Here is a 21,549-nt window from a genome sequence, read left to right on the forward strand (position 1 = left end):
ATGCTACTGGACGATCCACTCAGTGAGGCGTGGGGGAACGGGATGACTTCATCACGTCAAGTAGAGCACTGCAAAAACATGTCCTCCAAACCAAGGTTCACAGCCTTGTGTCCTCGCTTTAAACCTAATTTAAACATGTGGAATAAATGTTTCCACGGCTCAGCAAACAAAAGTCAGGTGTTTGTGGTAACATTTGTTTCATTCAAATTCTGGAAACATTCTTTTCCATTAAGTTAAAGTAATATCTTACCAAATCAAGATTTAAATAGTCTTTGCTAGATTAAATGTATATTAATATTCCTTTTTCAGTGCAAATGTTAAAACAAGGTGGCATAAAGAAAGATGGGGAAGATGAGAGGAAGTGGGAGAGGAGATGGAGAGAGCCGTGAGTTGAGGGGTGGCTGGAGAGGGAGGGCCGGACGCATGACATCATTCCCTCAGTTTCCCTGCGCGAACAGAGCTTTGGTTTCTCCAAGTGCGCACGGCGGCTGCTGCTGAGGGAGCGACTCCTCCTGCCGTACCAAGACGCGTCCTGAGTAACCTGCGCTCTTGGGGTGGATTTTAAAAACATTATTTAACCCGGCAGGGACGAACACATTTAACACGAACCCGGGGATTATTTCTTGTTTTAATCATGAAGATGTGAGGGTTTTAAGCTGCGAAGAAAGAAAGAGGTACTCCGAGGCTTAAAAAAGGTAGGCACACTTCGCTCTTTCTTTTTCCTGACTCTCTCCAGCTACTTTTTTCTGCGGTGTATATTTTTTTGTTATAGGGCTGGGAATTTGACTGCCGGCTTTGTCATTGTCTAAACGCTTACACAAAATTGGGCATGTGGGCATTTGGTGTCGGAGCGCACGACCCGTGCGTTATTCTAACACCCGCACAGAGACGCAGACAAGTGCCCAAAGAGGATCATCATTTCAGAATACTGCAAAGAGGCTTGTTCAAGCTTCCACGGAGCTTTGCGATGAAGAGAGCTCGATAGTCTCGGACTTAGTGGGAGACCCGACTCTACCACAGCAAAGCTGCTGCTGGTGAGCAGAGCATATCTGCTGATTGAGTGCAAAGGATATCCATCATTTTGAACGACAGTCGTGAGAGGCACGGCTTTCCTTTCATTCCCCCACTGAGAGTTCATTACAATTTTAATCTCCCAAATGAAAAATAAAAGAAATCTGAGCGGTTTTGCAACCGTGCGAAGTGCGAAGATTCTCAAGATTTTCTCTTACACTTGTGTATGCTGTAAAGCCTATTTCGCTTTGGAGCAAAACGCATAGGCTATTTCTGAATCATCTTTTTTTCCCGGGCGGAGGTGTGTGTGTGTGTGTGTGTGTGTGTGGTGGGGAGGGGGGGGGGGGGGGGGGGGGTTACTCCATCTAACAAGTGCATCTCCACAGGGGGTTGTTACATTCGCCAAGTCAAACGCGAGATGCTTTGCATTAGAATATGAACTGATATGAACATGCCCGTAGATCATGAGACACTGAGTTCCTTTCGCAGGCATCAATCGGAAATGCCATTTTCGATATTGCAGTTGCTTCTCTCTCTCTCTCTCTCTCTCTCTCTCTCTCTCTCTCTCTCTCCCTCCCTGCCTCCCCCTCTCTCTCTCGCCGTCCGTGTGTGGAGGGACCGGTTGTTTGGTGTAATGTTAAAGCCTAAGGTATACATGTTGGACTTTTAAGAGTACTGTGATGTTGGTCTACACCCCTGGACCGGATTTGCCTTTGCGCATCGCCATTTTCAATGGCATGTAGATAGGAGTTGCCCTTATTTCGAGGTACGCCACTCGTGCTTTCCACAGCCCCACCGAGGTGGAGTCAGCACGCCAATGACACTGACTTTTTCCTATAGGCGCTGATGATGCCCTTGTTGAATGCTGGAAACTCCGACTTGAATTCTATTCCCCGTGTATGGAGACCTCTGTGGATTGTGATACCTTTGATGTGGTTTTATGTCCAGTGACAAATATAAATACAATCTCAAGAATATATTTGTTTCAAACTTTGAAATTGTTTTTTTTATATATATTTTTTTAAATCCCTCTGTTTTTGCGGTCTTTATTTTTCGTTTTCAAGCTTTATGGTGGTTCTTCGACATTACGCAGAGATCTGCTGCCACATGATACGGCTCATTTAGACTAAAAAAGATATAAAGTTTTAAAATATGCGGTAGAGCCGTGTGTGTCGTTTATTTCCATGAAACCAGTGCGTTCTACATCATTCGTATTCCTTATCTTAAAGCATTCGAAGATATTTCTGATATCTTAATATAATAGCGCGTTTTCTGGAGGTAGCCTACGTGTTGAAACATTTTCCACAGAACAATCTTGTCTATTTCCCCCCGAAGTTGTGCATTTTCCATCTTGTTCCGTCTCAGGTTTCGATCGCAATGAGCGCATCGCGCGTCTGCAAAGCTCATAAAAGCAAGAGGAGAGAACAATATCTCGCCAGCGCCCGGGTTGTTAAAAGAAAATGGCTTTATTCATTTTTCTTTGTACCCGTGGTAACTTAGTTATAGCTTTTTTATGATGCCTGGAAATGGCTTACAGGCTTGCAGTGCAATGTAATGTAATCAAATTTATGATGTTGCTGTGTATTACAATTCCCTATAATGCTCCATCACATGAGACATTTTGAGTGACCCCCCTCCCTGCTCCCCCTCTCAACGCAGGCACACAGCAGAATGCCCAGGAGCATCAGAGCAAGGCAGGTAACATCCACCATTGAATTTGTATGAGGGGGAGTATGCACCCCTTGCTTGCACCCAACCTCTGTGGAAATAGTTTGTCCTTTCTAAATTATATATATATATATATATATATATATATATATTATATTCAGACTTATGCCACCACAAATTTATTCTGGCAACCAATCATATGCTTCTTGAGTTTTGCCTTTTCCATATTTCATGCACATTTTTTTTCCAGTAACAGTATGAAAGTATGGCCTCCTGCAAGGAAGACATTAGAATGTGTGGAGCTGAACCACAGTGATGAAACAAATGATGTAATGCATGAGTTACTGTACACATACAGACACACACATTGATATTTACATTTACTCCCTGCTTGTCTTTGAGATGTTACATCTTTTTATGCGCGATATCACCCGCGGGATTTTAGGCTGCAATTTGTAAGATGTTAATATTTCAGTTTAAATTATAATTCTTACCGCTCACTTCAGCACAGATGTGTCTGTGTGCTTCAGTCCTACTCTTGGTATCAAGATGTGGTGCGACCCCATGATCACTGCGACAAGAAGGAGTCACTCACTCTCTTCTGGTGGACAGTTATTACTGGAGTCCTTCCCTCAGACTTAATGGGCTGGAGACATTTTATGAAGCGTCTCCTCACTTAGCATTTGTTCATGGCGCAATCAAATACCGGACATGCATAGGGACCACACACTCTAAAAAGTAGTCATTCGTTGTAGGTTCTTCTAAGATCTCAACTGAGCCAGTTAAAATAAAGGATTTCTACTATGAACTACTGTCAGGCTCAAGTTAACTTTTTGATGAAAGGGCTCATTAAAGAAATTTGAAATCTTAAAGATACCCTGTTCAGGAGCTAGGTATCTCAGGTAGCTGAGGTGTAAGGTGAAATCTTAGTTTTGAGTCTAGGCAAGTGGGTTTTTTGGGGAGTTTTTTTGGATGTGATTCCTCTTTTTACACCTTCATATCACACTGCACTCTCATCAGCTTTAAATTACAAAACTTTCATTATGAAGCCTATTTAATTTTTGGAGTGCAGGGTGTTATACTGTAGGTCACCTTTTAGTGAGGTGGCCCTTGGTAATGGAGACGAGCCAGGTTAGCTTTTCGCTGTGTGCACTTCTTAACTTGACATCAATCAACCAGCCTCTCTGTATGTATGAGATGGGTGATTGGATGGCATGCCCAAGCATTCGTTGTTTTCTCCCGCAGAAATACACTTCAATCATGCTCACCTGTCACCAGCTAGGCAGCGAATATTCAGGCATGTGAGAGAGGGTCGGCACACACTGCAAATGCTCATAGTAGCAGACATCCACCTACATACATGTAAACACACACACACACATATACATTTATTACATTTACAAGATGAGGTATAAGTCACGTTCTGCAGTCTCATTACAGGCCACCAAGCATAAGTGTGTGGCACTGTCATTAATGCATTCAAAATGAAAACAGATACGGATGGCTGGCAGAGCTGTTAAAGGGGACCCAAAAATATAACGAGAGACAGGGAGAGAGAAGAAAATATTTAATCATAAGCACGCTTTATGGAGAGCTTCGCCCATGTGCACTACAGCAGTCTAATTACCAGGATAGCGCTTGTTAGTTGTCACCTCCATATAAACAGTGGGCTATTTTTTTCTCTCATGTTTTTCCCCTGCCTGGGGCAGAATTTGAAATTCTAAGTAGCAAAAATGTCAATTTCATAGTATCCCATCTCATCCCATCCTCACCTCCATCCCTTGAGCCACATGCAAACACACCAAAGTCAACAGTCAGGGTAAATAAAACCAGTGAAAAATTTACACCTATAACCAAAACTCCAGTAAATTGGTCATTTAGACTGAGTTAATCATTAAAGAAAAGCAAAGGAGGTGTTGTTTAATGTGACAGAGGATTTTTGCCTTCTGTCAACTGGGGCCATATTGTACAGTAAATCTTGTCAGAAGGCAAATGGTCCTCAAATCCATATGCAAATGAGTGCTGGAATATTCTAACAGCACTGAAATAAATTGTCCTTGTGTCTTTTGAACACTGGTTTGTCATTTCTAATGACAGATATAAGCTCTTTAGAGGAAATCTTGACTGCCAGAATGAGGGCAATTTTTTCATGTTTTCCATGAACGTTCTGACCTGGTTTAAGACCACTGTGGAGCTTGACACTTTAACGGCTTTGATGTGTACACATTTTCCTGGTACATGCCAAGATGTCAGGACGGGAGAAGATGGAAGATGGACTATCTTGGCATAATGCAAGATTTCTCCTCCATTCCCAGGAAGGAGAAGACCACTCACTTGTGAGGAATGGGAGTAAAAGCCTCAGGTCTCCTCTCTCCCTGTCAAATATGCTTCATTACTAAACACCATTTTTTGGAATGGTGTTTGGAAATGTCTATTTCTGTCTGCCAGCCACAATCCCAATTAAAACAACGTGAAAAAGTAAAAGTGGACACATTTATTTCCTGCTTGGAAGGTTTGATTATGTTGTTTTCACAGGAATCACAAACGTGTGTCTTGTCAGGGTTTAATTTTACAGGTGATGAGAACACATCATAATCACTGAGGGAGTCTTAGTTCAGGTTAATTGTTCAAAGGTCCTTTACTCAAGGATAATTGCAGTGGTAATGTTTTTAATGTGTTTAGTAATGTATTTAGAAAACATGTGAATATGCCAACAAATAATGTGTTTAGGTGTAGTTTAATATGGAAACTAGAGTTTGTGCAATATTCCTCATTATTTTTCTTTGCTCACTTTGATATGGGGAATAATCATGCTCTGGTAGTTTTGGAACTAACCACAATTCTGGGAGATGTACACAGGATTATGCACGTTATACAAGCTATGGGCTACAATTTGAGACGCCCAACCTTTTTTTTTTTACATTTTGGCAAATTGGCACCATTAAAAGTATGCCAAATTATCGATTAGCAGTTTCAGTTTGTAGTATACCAATGGATGTACAGACAAATGTTATTGGATTTCTTTGATACTAAATCAAACTTAAAAATGATCATTCCCAGGCAAGTTCTGGAGTTATTAGAAGTGTCTTTTGATTTCTAAGTGGATTTTTTGGACGCTTATTCACAGTGGACATCAGAGATAGTGATGGAGCATGAATTCTGACTCAAACTGCAGCAATAAGGCGCAGGTAGGTTAGCTAACATTAATGCCTTTCGCCTCACTGCAGTATCTTTGCCTCCCATGCCTCATAAAAAAAGTTGACTGAAGATATTTTTGTTGTGTATATATAGGCCTTGAGCATTATACATCCAAAGTCACGAAGGTGAATGAATGGCGGCTTTGAGCTCTACTACAGCTTACACATTGCTCTACTGAGCTCTACTACAGCTTACAGGTCTTGCATTGCACTTCGTGTTACTGCAATTACTGCTAATTATGGGGATACGGGTTACACTGTGAGTGTACCTTATATGATTACATGTGACAAATAAACTTGATTGATTGATATGAAGTAGAATTTCATTGGAATTGCTCTAAGTTTGGGAATAGTACCTAATTCAACTCTTTATTTACATTGTGGACCCAGTAGATCTGAATAATAACAAGCTGACCGTGGTTGCCAGCTTGGCAGGATGTTTTCCGGAAAGCAGACAATTAGGAAACCTCTCACTGGATGAAACAGATGTAAAGCTCCTCAGGGAGAGAAGCCTATGGTTATTCGCCACTGCAGCCGCCACCCATCCCCTAGAGTCGTAACTCTTGAAGGTCATAGTACCATTTCACCTCCCCTTTTTTTAACTATGACAGCTCCAGTGGGGAATGCCGGATGTTTTCCGCCATGCTGGTGAGCGGGGGGTGATGATGGTGGGGGTCTGTGAGGATGATGCATCTCAACCACTCTGTCTCGCCAGCTTACTACTGGCCTGCATCATACAGAATGAATGATTCATACACTGTCTAGGATAGTCATTTATGTTTAATTCAGAACTGCTCCGTAAGGCGTCGGCCATTGGTTGTCTTGTGGTGTGGCGGGGTCGTCACAAGGAGTGGGTGGATGGTTGAAGGTGCACACAAGGAGAAGGAGGAGGTGAATGTCACACTAGAGCAGAATTAAGACAGAGAGAGGAGTGCAATGCCGGTGGCCTTGTACGTTTCATCTGCAGGCCCTAATAAAACCCTCACAGGCCGGCATTGATCTCTCCCAGAATAATCCATTTAGACTGAGCGTGCCTGGCCATGTGGGGCCTCTTCAATTATTTATGGCATAATGCTGTGCAAGCTTCCGTTGGGATGCAACAATGTGCCCTGGGAAACCTGTGAACTGTGGTCTGCAGGAAAGCAAGGGAGACACAGTGGGTGGAAAGGGAGAAATAGAAGATGGAAGGAGAGGACTGGTTGGAAGAAAAGAAGAGGTGGAGGAAGAAAGGGATAGCGGGGAGGTAAAGTATAATGAGGGATGCAGGGAGATGAGGTTGAGTGGGAAAGGCAACAGGAGAAAAGGAAGGAACAGAAGAGGAGATAGGAAGGTGAGGAGAAGGGGTAATGAGATAGATCGGAAGCACATACTCTAGAGATGCATGAAGAATGGGAATAGTGAGTTATGGTAAGGAAGGGCGGAAAACAAGTTTAGGAAGAGAGGGCTCAACCAGATCAGAGGGAGGATTTTATAAAGTAATGGAAAGACTGAAAAAGAAGGTGAGGGAGAGATGACATGAAGTGAGGGGCAGAAGAAAGGGATGATGGGAACCGAGGAGGGGCAGAGGGAGAAGAAGGGAACGTGGCAAAGACCATTTAGATATAGGGTCATGGAGGGGTAAAAGAATGAAGAAATAAGGATGCAAGAGGGATAGGGGAAGGGGAGAGATGGAAAGGAAGGAGTAGATTAAAAATAAATAATGAGAAGGAAAGATGGAGGAAACAGGAATTTGAGGAAAGAAGACAAAGAAACTACAAGAGAAAATAGGTAGGAGTACCGGACAAAATAGGTGAAGAAAGGAAAGGGGGGTAGGGAGGAAGATAATTAGCTAGATAAGTTAAGGAAGCATGGGAGGAAACAAGGTATAGATGAGACAGGGAGGAAGAGGTGAGGAATGAGGCTGCAAAAGATTGATAGGATGAGGGTGGAGGATGGGATCTTTTTAAAGCAAGTCATGAACAGCTATTGATCATGGCAGAGTTGTGATTGCTATTGTGCTAAGTGGAGACATGTCAGGTTGGCTGCCTGTGCAGTTGATCATTATTTGTGCCACACTTCCCTTCAATGCCATGTAGTACAAAAAAACAACACAAAAAATTGCAGTTACTGTTGTTTTTTCAGTGATAAAATAGTTTTCTTTAACTCAGCCTTATCTGCTTTAGAGTTTATAAACTGATCAATAATGTCCATAATGTAAGTAAGTACACCTGTTGGCATTGGCATTTCCTTCATAGTTTGAGGGATGTATCAAAGTTTAAGCCATATATCAAGATTTTTTGCAGCATACTGAAATTGTATGCTCAGCGCTACAAATCATAAACTCCCCTCTGTTTGCCCAGTCTATATTCTGCTATTAGCACCTCACACACGGCTCTCATAAATCCAGACAGATTTGTCTTACCTGATTCCCCTGGTATTCACCATCAAGCTCTCCTCCTATTGCTGTTATTCCCAGCACCCTATTAGGCTTTCCAACCATTGCCTGCAGCCGAATCAGGATTTCTGATCCAGGGGAAGACAACTGGAATTTAAATTTCTGTTATTACGTCAGGCACATTTTGAGAGGGTATACCCTTATTTCACAAGGGTTCTAACCCTTGTCAGCTTTTGTTGATGCATAACAAGACTCAAATGCCTCATGCAGTACCATTTAAATTAATTTAGTATATTTTGTATTAGTAATGTTCACAGTGGCAGTTGTTTTAGAAGTCCCTCTGCATTTAACTTTTATCGACCTTATATTCATACTGCAGTCCTTACATTTTAAATGATATTTGACATCATAATCAAATATATTACAACACAGGCTGTCTGCCATTTAGACACCAGTATCAATTTGTCACAGCTAACAAAAGGAGAAGCAACCTCAAACTCCTTAAAAGAATGTGGCTGTAAGTGTAGCAGTATAGTTAAGCAAGCACGCAGTAAGAAAAAGGAAAAAGGTTTTTGTAACGGCTATTACATTGGCTGCGTCAAACAGCCTAATCAGATGTGCTAAATGGTGTAGTGGCATAGCTATTAGCTAACGATAGCATACCAGCAGGTTTCTGTTTAATTAGTAGTACCCTATTTCCCACTACTTCTCGTCCATCTGTGAAGCAGCCACCAAAGATTTATTGTTTGTCCACAGCCATTGATTATCGGATTCTAGTAATTGTTTTGCCTTCGCTTGATTAACAAACCTGTGTTTTCACCAGAGGCTAACTCAATAACAGTCTTTAATGGCAGGACTCCAGCCAAACTCCTGATAGGGTGTTTACTGCAATTACAACAGAGAATCGGAGAGGGGGCTAGAAGCGGGGAAGAAAAAAACGTCCTCATTTTTCTGTTGAGGAGGAGTGTTGTTTCACAACAATGAGACAGCTGACTTGATTAATTAAGGTACCAGTGCTTAGTGAATGGTTCTATACATGCATCTTTGTATATGGGTGGCCCCTCTGGATGATGCATCCAGGTGCCATGTGTTTTAGTCTTCCTGTCCAGCACTGTGCAGGATGATCGATGATAGATGTGTTTTTTCAAACCTTAGCATTACATGCATGCAAGGAATTTGGTTAGCCGGCCTCTTGTGTTGTTATTTCTCTCTCTTTTTTTTCTTTTGAGGGAGATTCCAGAGATATGGGGCAAAAAGGAGAGTGTATCACAGCTGTGGAGGAGTAGATACATGATGAGGAGGAGGGACAGCAGAAGGGGTTATGCTTTGGAGCTCAGGGGTTTGAAGGAAATGAGTGGATAGGGTGTGGGAGGTAAGCATACTTGTGTGTTACTCAGATGTATCTCTTATCATAAGCTCTGGCACAAGTCAGACATTCATCTTTCATTAGGTGCCTTTAACAGATGTAGGGCTGGGAACCATGCATTCCTTGTACCAGTACAACAGCCTGTCTGAACTTTGACTCTCATTTAAAGGGTTTTTTTCTTTTTAGCTGTCATTACAAGGAACACTGTACTTCCTAAAAGGGAGAGAACATTTTAATTGGTTGTTCTGTTCAACATCCAGAAATAGTTTGCACTCATTTTACTTAAACCCGGTGCCATTTTTACTATGCATTTGAACTCTCAGTAAAGCAGGATGTTGCATCACCCCAGCTGACTTGACTCTTCTCCTTGCTAGTTTCTCAGTGATGTATTTCTGATTTTGGTTGCAGCTTGAAAACATCTTCCCTAGAAGTAGCTACAACACCTTGCCAAGTTATTCTCTTTATACGCCTCACTCTATTTGCTTTCCCTTGTACCTTTCCTCTTTGCTCTTAGACTTAACCCTTGATATTATTCATAGCATTAACTCTAACTCTGGCTGCAATATTCCTCTTTGTGAGGGGAGCCCAAGTGCCTTGCCTTTCATTCTCCATTCTAAACCATGAAGTCGGCGACACAGGGAGCGTTACAGAGATAGGTTCGCTACTGATCACTTTATGGTCACATGTTTTTGTTAGGAAACTGCTTGCACTTTTGTTGATGTATGAAATCAAGCTAATCCCATTGTTGTATTCTTTGAAAGGCCTCTGATAAGGACAGAATACCTAAAATACCTATCTAAATTAAGCAACAATGCAGGCTAAATACAGCATGGGGGACTTTACTGCTGGCTGCCAATGTGACAACTAACTTAAGGCCCCAGTCTGCTACCTTTTGTTGTGTTGTTGATTTTAACCTTTTCGCTGTCCACCAATTTTTGCTGTTAGCTCAAACCAGATGTTGAGGCAAGTACATGATGCTGAGGGAGAGGAGGAATGAGGTCTACTTAAAGGTTATTTATTTCTGCTGTCGTTTTGTTGGGTGAAGAGGAAGTGACAAATGCGAGCTGGTTGTTTATGAGGCCTGGCTAAGTGCTGGCAGGGCTGCTTTCCTCTGAGGTAGTTGGCTCTCTGTTTAATTCATGTCCTTGGGAGGTGCATTGCTTTGTGGAATAGTGTGTGGCAGGCGAGCTAATGAGAGGTGAACCTATCTGCTTCTTATTCTCCATATGCCTCCCTTTCTCCCTGTTTTCTCACACTTTTTGCCCCTGTCCCTCACACTTTACTTTCCTCAATCTCTCTTCTGACCTCTTTTACCTCCCACTCTGTCCTTTTCTTTCCCTATCCACCCCTTTCTTTTTTACAACTCTGAGCCCTGGAATCAGAAAAGCAAGAAATGCATGCAGAATCTCCTTCCAATCGCCCCTAGCTTGCCCCTCTTTTCTGGAATGGAAACACGGAAATGGAGAACACTCCTTTCTGTCACCTGCCAAATAAATCAGTCAGACCTTTGACAAACCCCAAACAGGACTGCCAATTTTTCAAACCTGTCCTGTTCATCAGTTTGATTCATCTTCCCGGAGATGGAAGGCATGTTTCCTTCCCATGTCACCCCCCGTTTACGGCCACTGAGTTAGTGGGGGAGGCTAGGTCACTGCATTCAATGAAAAACAGCTCAGTGCCGCAGCAGTAGCCAGGCCGTGAGCTCTAAAACACTCAGAGAGATGGACAGCAGAAGGACAGGGTGAGCTGAAATGTCGACCTCTCCACAACCTCAGCTCAACTACATCCTCTTCCTTTTCCTCCTCCTTCTGTATACCTTTGTAAAGTGCTATTTTAATTGACACAAAGAAAAAAGCTCTCTGGTTATCTGGCTGCCTGCCCCTGTTTCATGTCAATTGAGTTAATTTTTTCCCTTCTGTTCTTTGTCTGTCATTCCTCTTCACTGTGTCTTTTGTTCCTTGACTTCACTTTTTTCTCTGTGCTTCTGTTTCTTCTCTGCCTCCTTCTGTCTGTTTCCTCAAGCTCTCTCTCCTCCTCGCCTCTCCTTCAGCTTCACATCATCCCATTCCCCACTGATAGCCCGTGTTGTTTCTCCCTTCCTCTTTCCTCCCCGTCTAGTTATTTGCATCTCCCTGTTGTCTCCCCCTTTCCCGACGTGCCTCCCCTGCGCTACTCTCTCTTTGGCTCTGACTTCAAAAGTTTTATATGTTTGCTTCGTAAATTATGAAATGAAGATCTCAACTAAAAAATATAGATTCAGACTGGAAAACAAAAAAGTGAAAGTTCATCCAAAGATTGGTAAATTCCCCCACAAATAAAAAAACTGTAAATGATGAATAATCAGCATTTTGTACAACTATTATATTTGTGATGAATGTTTATAAATCTAGGCGTCACGGTGATGCAGAGGTTAGCATTGTCGCCTCACAGCAAGAAGGTCTTGGGCTTGAACCTTAGTCGTCCCAGTCCTTTATGAGTGGAGTTTACATGTTTTCCTGTGTCTGTGTGGGTGCTCTCGGGGTGCTCCGGCTTCCTCCCTATCCAAAGACATGCAGGCTACCTTAATTGGTGACTCTAAATTGCCCTTAGGTGTGAATGTGAGTGGTTGTTCGTTTTCTGTGTGCCCTGTGATGGACTGGCGACCTATACAGGGTGTACCCCACCTTTCGCCTAATGTCAGCTCAGCTCTCAGCTGTCAATTGGCTCCAATATTTAATATTCATTAACAAAAGATGTGCAGTGATGTGTAATGCTTTATAAATAACTTACAACAACGTTAATGATAGCTCAACAACATATTTTCCATTATTCACAAGTCTGTATAAATAATGTTAAATTATTCATTATATGATGATTAATAAATAACTTACAATTGATCATACCACATCACACTGCCTCAGCAATATCAGTGCTGTCTGGTTTTGTTAATGCCTTCCTCCATTACTGAGCTATCTGTATATTAGAGATATACGTTGCACTGGAAAGCTCTCTCGTTTCACCATCTGCTCTGCAGTTCATGGAAAGTATTACATTTTCACATAGATTTGTTACCCACTTGAAACATACTGTACCTCCCTCAATACTATGTGTTTTCATCCTTTTAAATGGCTACGGGCAGGTGAATCTCATTCACTGACTGCAGGCATACTCCCCCCTGCAACTGGAGACAGGACTGACAGACATTTGGGAAACTTGGTACTTTGGTTTTCAATTAAACTGTTAATCAACTACTTCTGTATATCACTTTGAACAAGTGTGACACAGTTGTAGAGTTTTCCAAATCTTTTTTTTTGGCACAAACCAAGTGTCATTTTAATTTTAAGCTTAATTCGTAAACAAGTAATAACAGACATCTTTATGGCTGTTAACCTCAAAACCTTAGCAAATTACAGTATAACTGGATGGATAGATACCAATGTGGAAAAGAGCAAAATGTGTTTTTCTGTATTAGAACTGACACTTTATATCAACACACACAATATCTGCTGCTGGTGGTGTTAATAAAAACAAGAGCATTATATGTGTTGGCCAAAAATATATTTAAGTATATTTTATACAATATATTGCAAAAATTATACATCAAAAGACAATACCTCACAATATTTCCCACTGCTGTTCAGGCTGTAGGTATATTACTTTCTATGTCATCTTCAAAAAATAGTTTTTAGGGCCAACAGCCTTTCATGGGACCCTATATACTGTATATTGATAGTCACCTGCCTTTTTTTCCCCCATCCTTCCCTCCATTCTTCCCCTCCCTCTAACCAGCCTGTTCTGTCACTCTGAGATGTGGCTTTAACCTCTGGTGCAGTTTTTCACTGGCGCCCTTTGTTTTCCTCTATTGTTCTTAAAAGCGATTATGACCATCAGGCAGGCACATTAAATATTTAGCAGAGCTCGGGCTGCTGCTTTCACTTGCTTCACAGGAGTACACACCACAGATGTGCAGCAGGCACAAGCACAGATATTCCAAGGGGCAGTTGCTCAATCAAATAAAATATATTAATATTTGACATGGAGAAGAGCATGTGTGTTTGAATGACAGTGATCATGCATGTGTGTTTCTTTGTCCATTAGATATTGTTTTATGGTGCTTTCAGACCAACTGTGAATTTTCGCCTGGCGATGCCTTCATCGCGCGAGTACATTCGCTGCAAGTGTTCACACACAACGCGAGAAGGCGATTTTAACGCGATAACGTGAATAAACACAACTCGCCATTACTACAACTGTATGAACCCAAAGTAAACATTTTACTGTGATTAAATAGCAATAAACGGATTAAACTGCAAACTAAATGGATTTTAAACTAAATAACTACAACATGATGCAGATTTGTTAAACATATGAATTCATGCTTTGTCAGGTCTGTCAGCAAGACAGCAGGACAACAACTTCTAAAATGTTTGTTTTCTGAATGGAGTTTGGATCGATCAGGGCTACGCTAACTTGGTCCCAGTAAAGTACAATGATACCTGGAATAAAGTTACATACACATGTTTTCTGAACTCACCAGGTAGTTCAACCTCCTCACTTTCTTTTCTCCCTGCAATGTCCAGTTGTGTCGTTTTTTATATAAATATGAAGTAGTGCCAAATGACACTAACAACACTGGAACCGGATGTGTACGGAATCTAGCTGCTGAGAAGCTCAAGTGAAGATAAATCAACGTTGTAATCCTAAAAACTAAAGTAAAAAGCTAATTTAATAGAAGCAGTTTACTCCTCCCTCCTCCCTCGAGCAAACGGCGTAGTTGCGAGCAAAGTCCAGTCCGACCACGGGTGTTTATTTGTCCAAAAGCTGGAGCGCTGCTCCCTGCTCCTCTAGCCCAAGTTTAGCAGCTCTCAGCCGGCCAGCAGATTTTCTCCCGCTCTGCCTGGCCCTCTCCACACAACGCTCTGAAGCTGTCGCTGACGTACGGACAATCTCAACACTGATAGGCTATCGCGACTCAGCGTCCTGCAAATTTCTTGAGTTGCCTTCGCTACACCTTTGCGTCGCCGGCACCGCCCCCTTCGCGTCGCTTCGCGCCACCTGACAAGAAATCGCAGCTCTACGCGTCTTTGCATTGACTTTGTATGTAAACTCACCGCCCTGAACGCTCACTTCGCTTTTGGTCTGAAAGCACCATTACAGATTTGTGTGTGTGTGTGTGTGTGTGCCTGTAGTATATTTCTCTTTGCGTATGTGTGGTCTGTATTTACTGCTATAATAATTTTTCTGTCTGCTGTGTGTGTGTATTTTTCAGTGGCTGCCTCTCAGATTACTTTGCAGTTCAATATTAGAACATTTATTTGCAAGTCCATCCTCCAGTTCCACTGCTGGAAGAATTGGAATGATCAGTTGCTTGAGAGAACAATAAATAAGGTCCCCTGCTGTTGATTTATGTAAAGGCACTGTGGGACAAGGGCTTCACAAATTATCTCTCCTTTGATTGCTAGATTTACGAATAAAGAGACTGCACCCCTGTGTGATACTGTACACCTATACAAGAGAATATGCTGTTGATGTGTCATTTTTTTGTTGTGTCTTTGAAAATCTTTTGTCAAATTCAACAAATATCTCCTCAAGGTCAGCTAGCTGTCTGTTCTGTGTGTGTGCTGAAAAAAATCCAGTGTTGGGACACAGCCTCGGCTCTGTAAATGGGAAACAAACAAAGTGGCTCGGACCAAGCCACACAATTCTATTCCAGTCATTCCAGTTATGATTTGTTTGTCAGGTATCGTTAAATGACTTGCCCACGGACAATCAGCTTACTATCCAGTTTGCCAAGACATTCTGTTGTTGTGATGTTAGCTATAGTAGCAGTATCGCTGTCTCGCTGGTGTGCATGGCTCTGGGACCATATCGTCCTGTCTGCATGTTAGCTTTGCAACAGCAACTCTAGCGACAGTTTGCTAACCCACAACTTAGCTATCAGTTGTACTAGGTTAGTTAGATTGATTGCTGTGCCATTGTTCATTCTATATCATGGTATTATTTGTCATGGAATTGTGTACATGTGAAATTAATAAAGAAGTTTGGTTGATCAAGTACTCCCTAAAATAGAAAATTACAGGTTGAAAGGGTGAAACATTTTTTGTTGTTGATCTAATCGTGTCCTTGCAGCAGATCAGAGCTTCATTGTCTCAGCTGTTATTATTCAGTAGGATTTAAACAGAGTGAGCAGCCAGGGGTTCAGTGTCTTGCTCAAGGATGTTTTGGCTGGTCTAAAAATGAAATGTGATGTGCCAGTTATAAGACTTCTAACCACTAGTCCACTTTGCCAGTTTACACACTTACTTAATTGTTACTGCAAGGGACGCAAGAAATGTTAAGCCCTGACAGAAATTGCGCCTCATTTTACATCAAACATGGTCCTGCCTGCTTACACGGGAGCCTCAATTTCTGTTTTAGAATCAAGTGTACTTAAATAAAGCACACTCATTCAATAGGGATTTGGAGCACTGAGGAGTTAGAATTTTCTCTCATGTATGTGTGGGTTTCCAGTTACTCCAAATTGTGAACTGAATATCTATATATTTGTTTGCCCTTTGATAGACTGGTAACCTGTACAGGATGTAGCCTGCCTCTAACCTTGTGTGTTCTGGGATGTAAATTGTAAACCATGTAAACCTAAATGGGATCAGCAGTTAATAATAATGGATAGAAGATTAAATACAAGGTTGGATGGATCCAAGAAATTTGAGGTTTATTGGAAATGAGAAAAATGTTTTCACCATGTTGACATATTTCCTCACTTGAATATACCATTTACAAGTCTCTAGTATGTAATGCTTTAAAAAGTCTACTGACCTGCTGTAGACTTAGACTTTTTGTATCTGATCTAAGAGACTTCATGAAAGGATGAAGCCATAACAACTACTGAATGTATGCGAATTCCCCCCTCTAGTTGTGGTGTAGACAGGCAGTCAATTAGTCTACCTCCTTCTGGTTTGGAGAGCTCATTCACTGCTGGTGTCACTTCCAGCTTTTGATTAAGATTTCCTACCAGAGAATACTTAGAGCAAATTGAAATAAAAAAAATAAAATTCTTAAGATTCTGCTGAAGCTGGATAAATGAATACAAAACATACCTAGTGGAGCTTTAAGGCTCAGTAGAAGATGAAATCACTGGCAAAGGCCATTTGTTGCAGCAAAGAGGCATATTTCAAAGATAGTGAAGAGCATATTCATACTTAAGTGCAAGTGTGCTATGTTAATTTATAATGGCGATCTAGTAGTGGGAAGAAAGTGACAAGTTATGATATGTGCTTGGCCAGCCAGCTAACCCCCTCTTGTTTCATCTCTCTCTTTGTCTTTGGCTAATGGCTGATAATGAAGAGGGCATCTTTGCAGAGATGACTTGTGCACGTCCTCTGCTGGACACACACGCAGAGACTTGGCTGACTGCCCTTCAGAATAACAGGCCTGACATTAATCTTTAAATGAATGTTGCTTCTTCCCTAAGACTTTCAATCCATTAGTGGCCACGTCTTGAGATGGAGAGAGATTGCCATAGAGGAGAATGCAGGGAGGATGTAGACAGCGTGTATGCGTGTGTGCATGTGTGCGTGTGTGTGTGTGTGTGTGTGTGTGTGTGTGTGTGTTGGTGGGGTGGGACGGTGGAGAGAGCGCGACGGAAAGGATGATGTCAATGATAATGGAGGATGAGGACAGAGAGAGAATGAAAGAGAGACAGAGAACGGTTGAGGCAACACTAAGGTATCAGAGAGAGAGAGAGATGCTGAGATATTGAGAGGTAGAGATAATGTGAACCAGAGAGGATGTACGTTTCAGCTGCTACAATAGCCACTTATACCACTGTTGGTTTGTCAGAAGATGGAATTGTGGCTGTGAAAGTCTTCCCACTAAACAATGACCAATCTTCTTTTCACTTTCTTGACCCATCGATCTGAACAACAGATTTTCTTTTTTTGAAATACACTTTTTATTTTACATCCTGTACTTTGTCTTTGATGTCCCATGCAGACGAGGGGATGAACAGTAAAGGGGTGGGATGGGTTGGTAGAGTGGATTTGGGTTTTCTTGGTGACTGAAATACTCCAAAAAACTAGGTAATGGACATTGAGTTAAGATTACTTTGTCTAAATATTGTTCTCGGGGTCAAGTATAAACGTTTATGCTGAAACTGTTAAGATGTTCAATTCCCATGCCCCATTTTCCCCATCTCTTCTAATCCAAATCCATGCCCTATTCCCTCTCTTCCATCTCTACACTCCCCCTTTTTCCTTCGCCCTCATGCTTCTCCACTGTCCTCCAATCTCTCTCACCTCTCTGTCCTCCTTATCTTCTTCCCATACCTTCCTCTCTGCTCATGCCATCTTCTTTTCCACACTCCATCCAAATATCCCTCTGTTTCTTCTTTTGTCTTGTGTTCCCTTCAATGCATCTGTCTACCCTTACCTTTATTTCTATTTATTTCCTCCTTGCTCACTTCTTTCTCCTCAGCTCTTTAGTCGGTGCCTACTTCTTCCTCACCTTTTTTCTCCTCTTTCTAGTCGGTCCCTGCTCCCATTCTTCTGTTTTTCCCTCCTCCCTCTTCTGCCCCCTTTTTCTCTTCTCTGTTCTCTTTCCTCTCTGTCTCTCTTGCCTTTCCCACTTTCCCTCCTCATCTTTCCTGCTTCCTCCTCCCTTCTTTCCATTCTCTCTCCTGAACCCTCTTGTCCTATCCCGCATCTCCCTATCTCCACGTCTCCCTTCCTTTGCTCATCCAGCGGTGAGCTATAGTGATTCTGACATCATTACCCTTGTTGTGACAGGTTTCATTTGTACCCTGTGGACCTATACATCAGCCTGACTGATAGTCCGGGGCCCTGGGCCAGTGGAGCCCCGCCCAGACTGGGACAGAGTAACAGACAGAACGGTCCTAAAAACCTCTCCAGCTTGGGTACCACTGGATATTTTTCCATTACTCGTTCTGATATGTCAAACTCAATGCCGGTTCAAAAAACGCCCAAAATTTTGGCTTGCTTGAAATAACAATCTGTGACAGTTTCTTATAAATAAATATCCACTGTGGCTGAACAAAGGAAAGAAGAGAAAATCCAGAGGAAAAGATGTAGAAGTAGCACTGGCACTGTTTGATTGACAGGTGATCTCTGGAAGGAGGTTCACAGAAAAACTAGTGCGTGCTTGGCAACAAGGATGGAAACAAAAAGGAATTTATTAAATGTGGCATTTAGTCTTAAAGTCTTATTTTCGCTTATGCAAGGGAAAATGTCTAATACAGTAGGTTTGGTAATGTGATAATTTACTTTTGAATTAATCTAAAAAAGAAACCCTGTTTTACGTAACAGGTTATTTAATCATGTGAGTCTTGAAATGTCATCCTATTGATTTGTATTGTTTCTGATGCAGTTTCAAGGTTGTTTCAAATGTTTTTTCTGAACCAACCCAGAGAGGCATATCTCATCTACAATTGCATCCCCCTTATCAATCTTCCAGCTTATGCTTAACATGTATAACTCACCTCTCCCAAATGATGCATGTACACTGTGTACTTCATACTTTTATAGATGGTTTTAATTGTGAATATAGTGTTTTATCGTCATGTCATTCCAAATAAAATGTAATGTTTATTGTCACATCAATTTAAGTCATTTAATTACCTAATATGTAGTTCACTTTATATTTTGTAGGTATTTTATGTATTCTTATTGTCAAATTATGTATTTTAAATACATAATGTAGAAGTTGTAAATTGTGTAACTGTGTTTTATAGCTTGTAGTCCCATAACATTTTAGCGGTCATCTGTTCAGTGATCACTTAATTCTAGTGAATAAATTAGCATTTAATCTAAATTATTTCTTTCCATAAATCATTCCTACTCATCAATAATACTAGTTAGCACTACCAAAGGATGTGAGGTCGTCCAGTCATCTCTAACCCATATCCATCTCTGAAGCCCTGTAAATCCAGGCAATACATCAACAATACCTTCAGACTGCTCACAGTCCCATTGATCTGTGGTCATATTAATGTGCAGCTTATGAGCTTGCCAGCATCCTTTGTGGACAGACAAAAATGAATCTACTTGAGTGTGGAGCTTTTAATGGCCGAACTACCCGTTTCTTTCACAATGGAACAGATCACCATTGTATTTATTCAGTTGTACTGACTAGAAAGCTTGGAAAAGCACCATTAGGCAAGAATCAGAGGAGCTTTCATTTTACAGGCGCCTGGACCCTGTCAAATGTATAATGTAAGTGTTTAGGAGAAGGATTGTGTTAAAGGTTTGAACATAAAACTAAATGGTATACAGTAGCCAAAATCCTGCATCTCAATATTTTTGTCATGATATAATAGGATTGGATTTTTCGGATTCCTTTTTTCTTTCTTTTTTAAAATGTTGCTCCGTTATAAATTACCTTGGGATGTGATGTGTTTTTGTCTGTGGAGAATGTAATTATCACGGTGAAGCTTCTCAATAGTAAATCCTATTTCTAAAATACTAACTCTTGAATTTCACATAGCAATTATGTTCCAAATTCCAAACAATTTTTTTCACTTAAGCCCTTCATGTGTTCCTGTGAGCTCAGTAACAGAGACGATCAAATGAGCTGAACACCTGGTGACAAGTTATGGTAACTTATGGTGATGGGAGTTGTAGTGAGTTGAGTTTTTTCAGATGGCTGTGTGAGCTGTGATGCTTGCAGGATAGCTGTCTCAATACCTCTCTATTCACCGTGGAGATTAGCCAAGAGTTGAGCTTCATCTTGTGGTGATAATGTGTCTCCGTGTGCATGTTTCTGTCCGTGCACATGCAAGCACTTGTGTAGGTTGGTATATGTGTAAATGTCCATTAATTTTTGTGTGAGAGTACTTTACATACACACCTGAGCCTCTGTTTGTGTGTCTTTTGAAGAAAGAGACTGACCACACAGAAGGCACATTAATCATCCTGGGTTTTTTTTTTCTCCCTCACCCTCATGTAGTGTGAGTTGAGGCCTGATGGATGGCTCTTCTTTCAGCCTGAATTCCAACAGAAAGGTTCTAGCATATCGACAGGCCAGAGACCCCTTGGGGAATCCCTAGCTTACCCTACAGCTCATATATCTCTGGACACAAAGTGTTGCTACTCATGAATTTATTTCTTCAGAAGGAGGATGCACTATCCCTTTCTCAAAGCTGCAGTAGGCTCGTGTTGAGAAGTAGTTACAAAAATGCAGAGCAATTTCCACAGTTCCAAGACAATAATCCATTATTTAGGTAGAGTAACTTTAATGTAATGTAATGTGACATTCGTGTTTGCCTTCAGTTCATACTCTCCAACTTGAAAAGCTACACCAGTGGTTATCTGTGTTTGTCTTTGCAGTCGATCGCTTTCATTTTTTGACGTAATCCTTCCTCTGAAAGCCAAGTTTGTTATCTGGAGAATCAGAAACTTTTCTTGGCTGCTTCTTAGGTTTTACCACCATGGGCTCTGATATGCTCCTAGTTGCTGTAGCCTACTCTATCGCTACAGTTGCTACCCCCTCCAGATCAGAATCAGAATCAGAATCAGTTTTATTGCCAGGTAGGTATATGTACACATACAAGGAATTTGACTTGATTGTACATTGCTCACAATGTGCTTACTCATACAAAAATACAATAACACAATAATAAAATAATAATAAAATAAAATCAGACAAAAACTACAGTATAGACAACACTAATATACACACTATGAACAAAACAGTATAGACATATTGACAAATAGTGCAGTGATCAGAGTGCAAAGGATGCAAGAGTAAACTATTCTCATTATGTACATATTGAAGGTGGATATGCTATACAGGTACACATACACATACATGCATACATGTACACATCTACACAGTGTGATGGAGCATAGTGCAAAGGATGCTGGAAAAAATAAAGGATGTGGCAAGATGTGGCAAGCCAATCAGTGCTGGCTGACATAAAACACATCCCTACCCGTGCGCCA

General features: G+C 41.3%; 1 protein-coding gene across 1 annotated transcript in view; it reads left to right on the top strand.

Annotated features, from left to right (window-relative positions):
• Positions 1 to 486: 486 nt before the first annotated feature.
• ptprsa (protein tyrosine phosphatase receptor type Sa) overlaps positions 487 to 21,549 on the top strand; it is a 242,735-nt gene continuing 221,672 nt past the window's right edge. The window contains exon 1 of the mRNA XM_038715594.1: positions 487 to 695. The gene's annotated coding sequence lies outside the window, so the exon portion shown is untranslated. The remainder of the gene's footprint in view (positions 696 to 21,549) is intronic.

The sequence above is a fragment of the Micropterus salmoides genome, unplaced genomic scaffold (assembly GCF_014851395.1).
Source record: "Micropterus salmoides isolate LMB-PRFRI ecotype aquatic unplaced genomic scaffold, ASM1485139v1 Ms_hic_scaffold_13, whole genome shotgun sequence".
Classification (NCBI taxonomy): domain Eukaryota; kingdom Metazoa; phylum Chordata; class Actinopteri; order Centrarchiformes; family Centrarchidae; genus Micropterus; species Micropterus salmoides.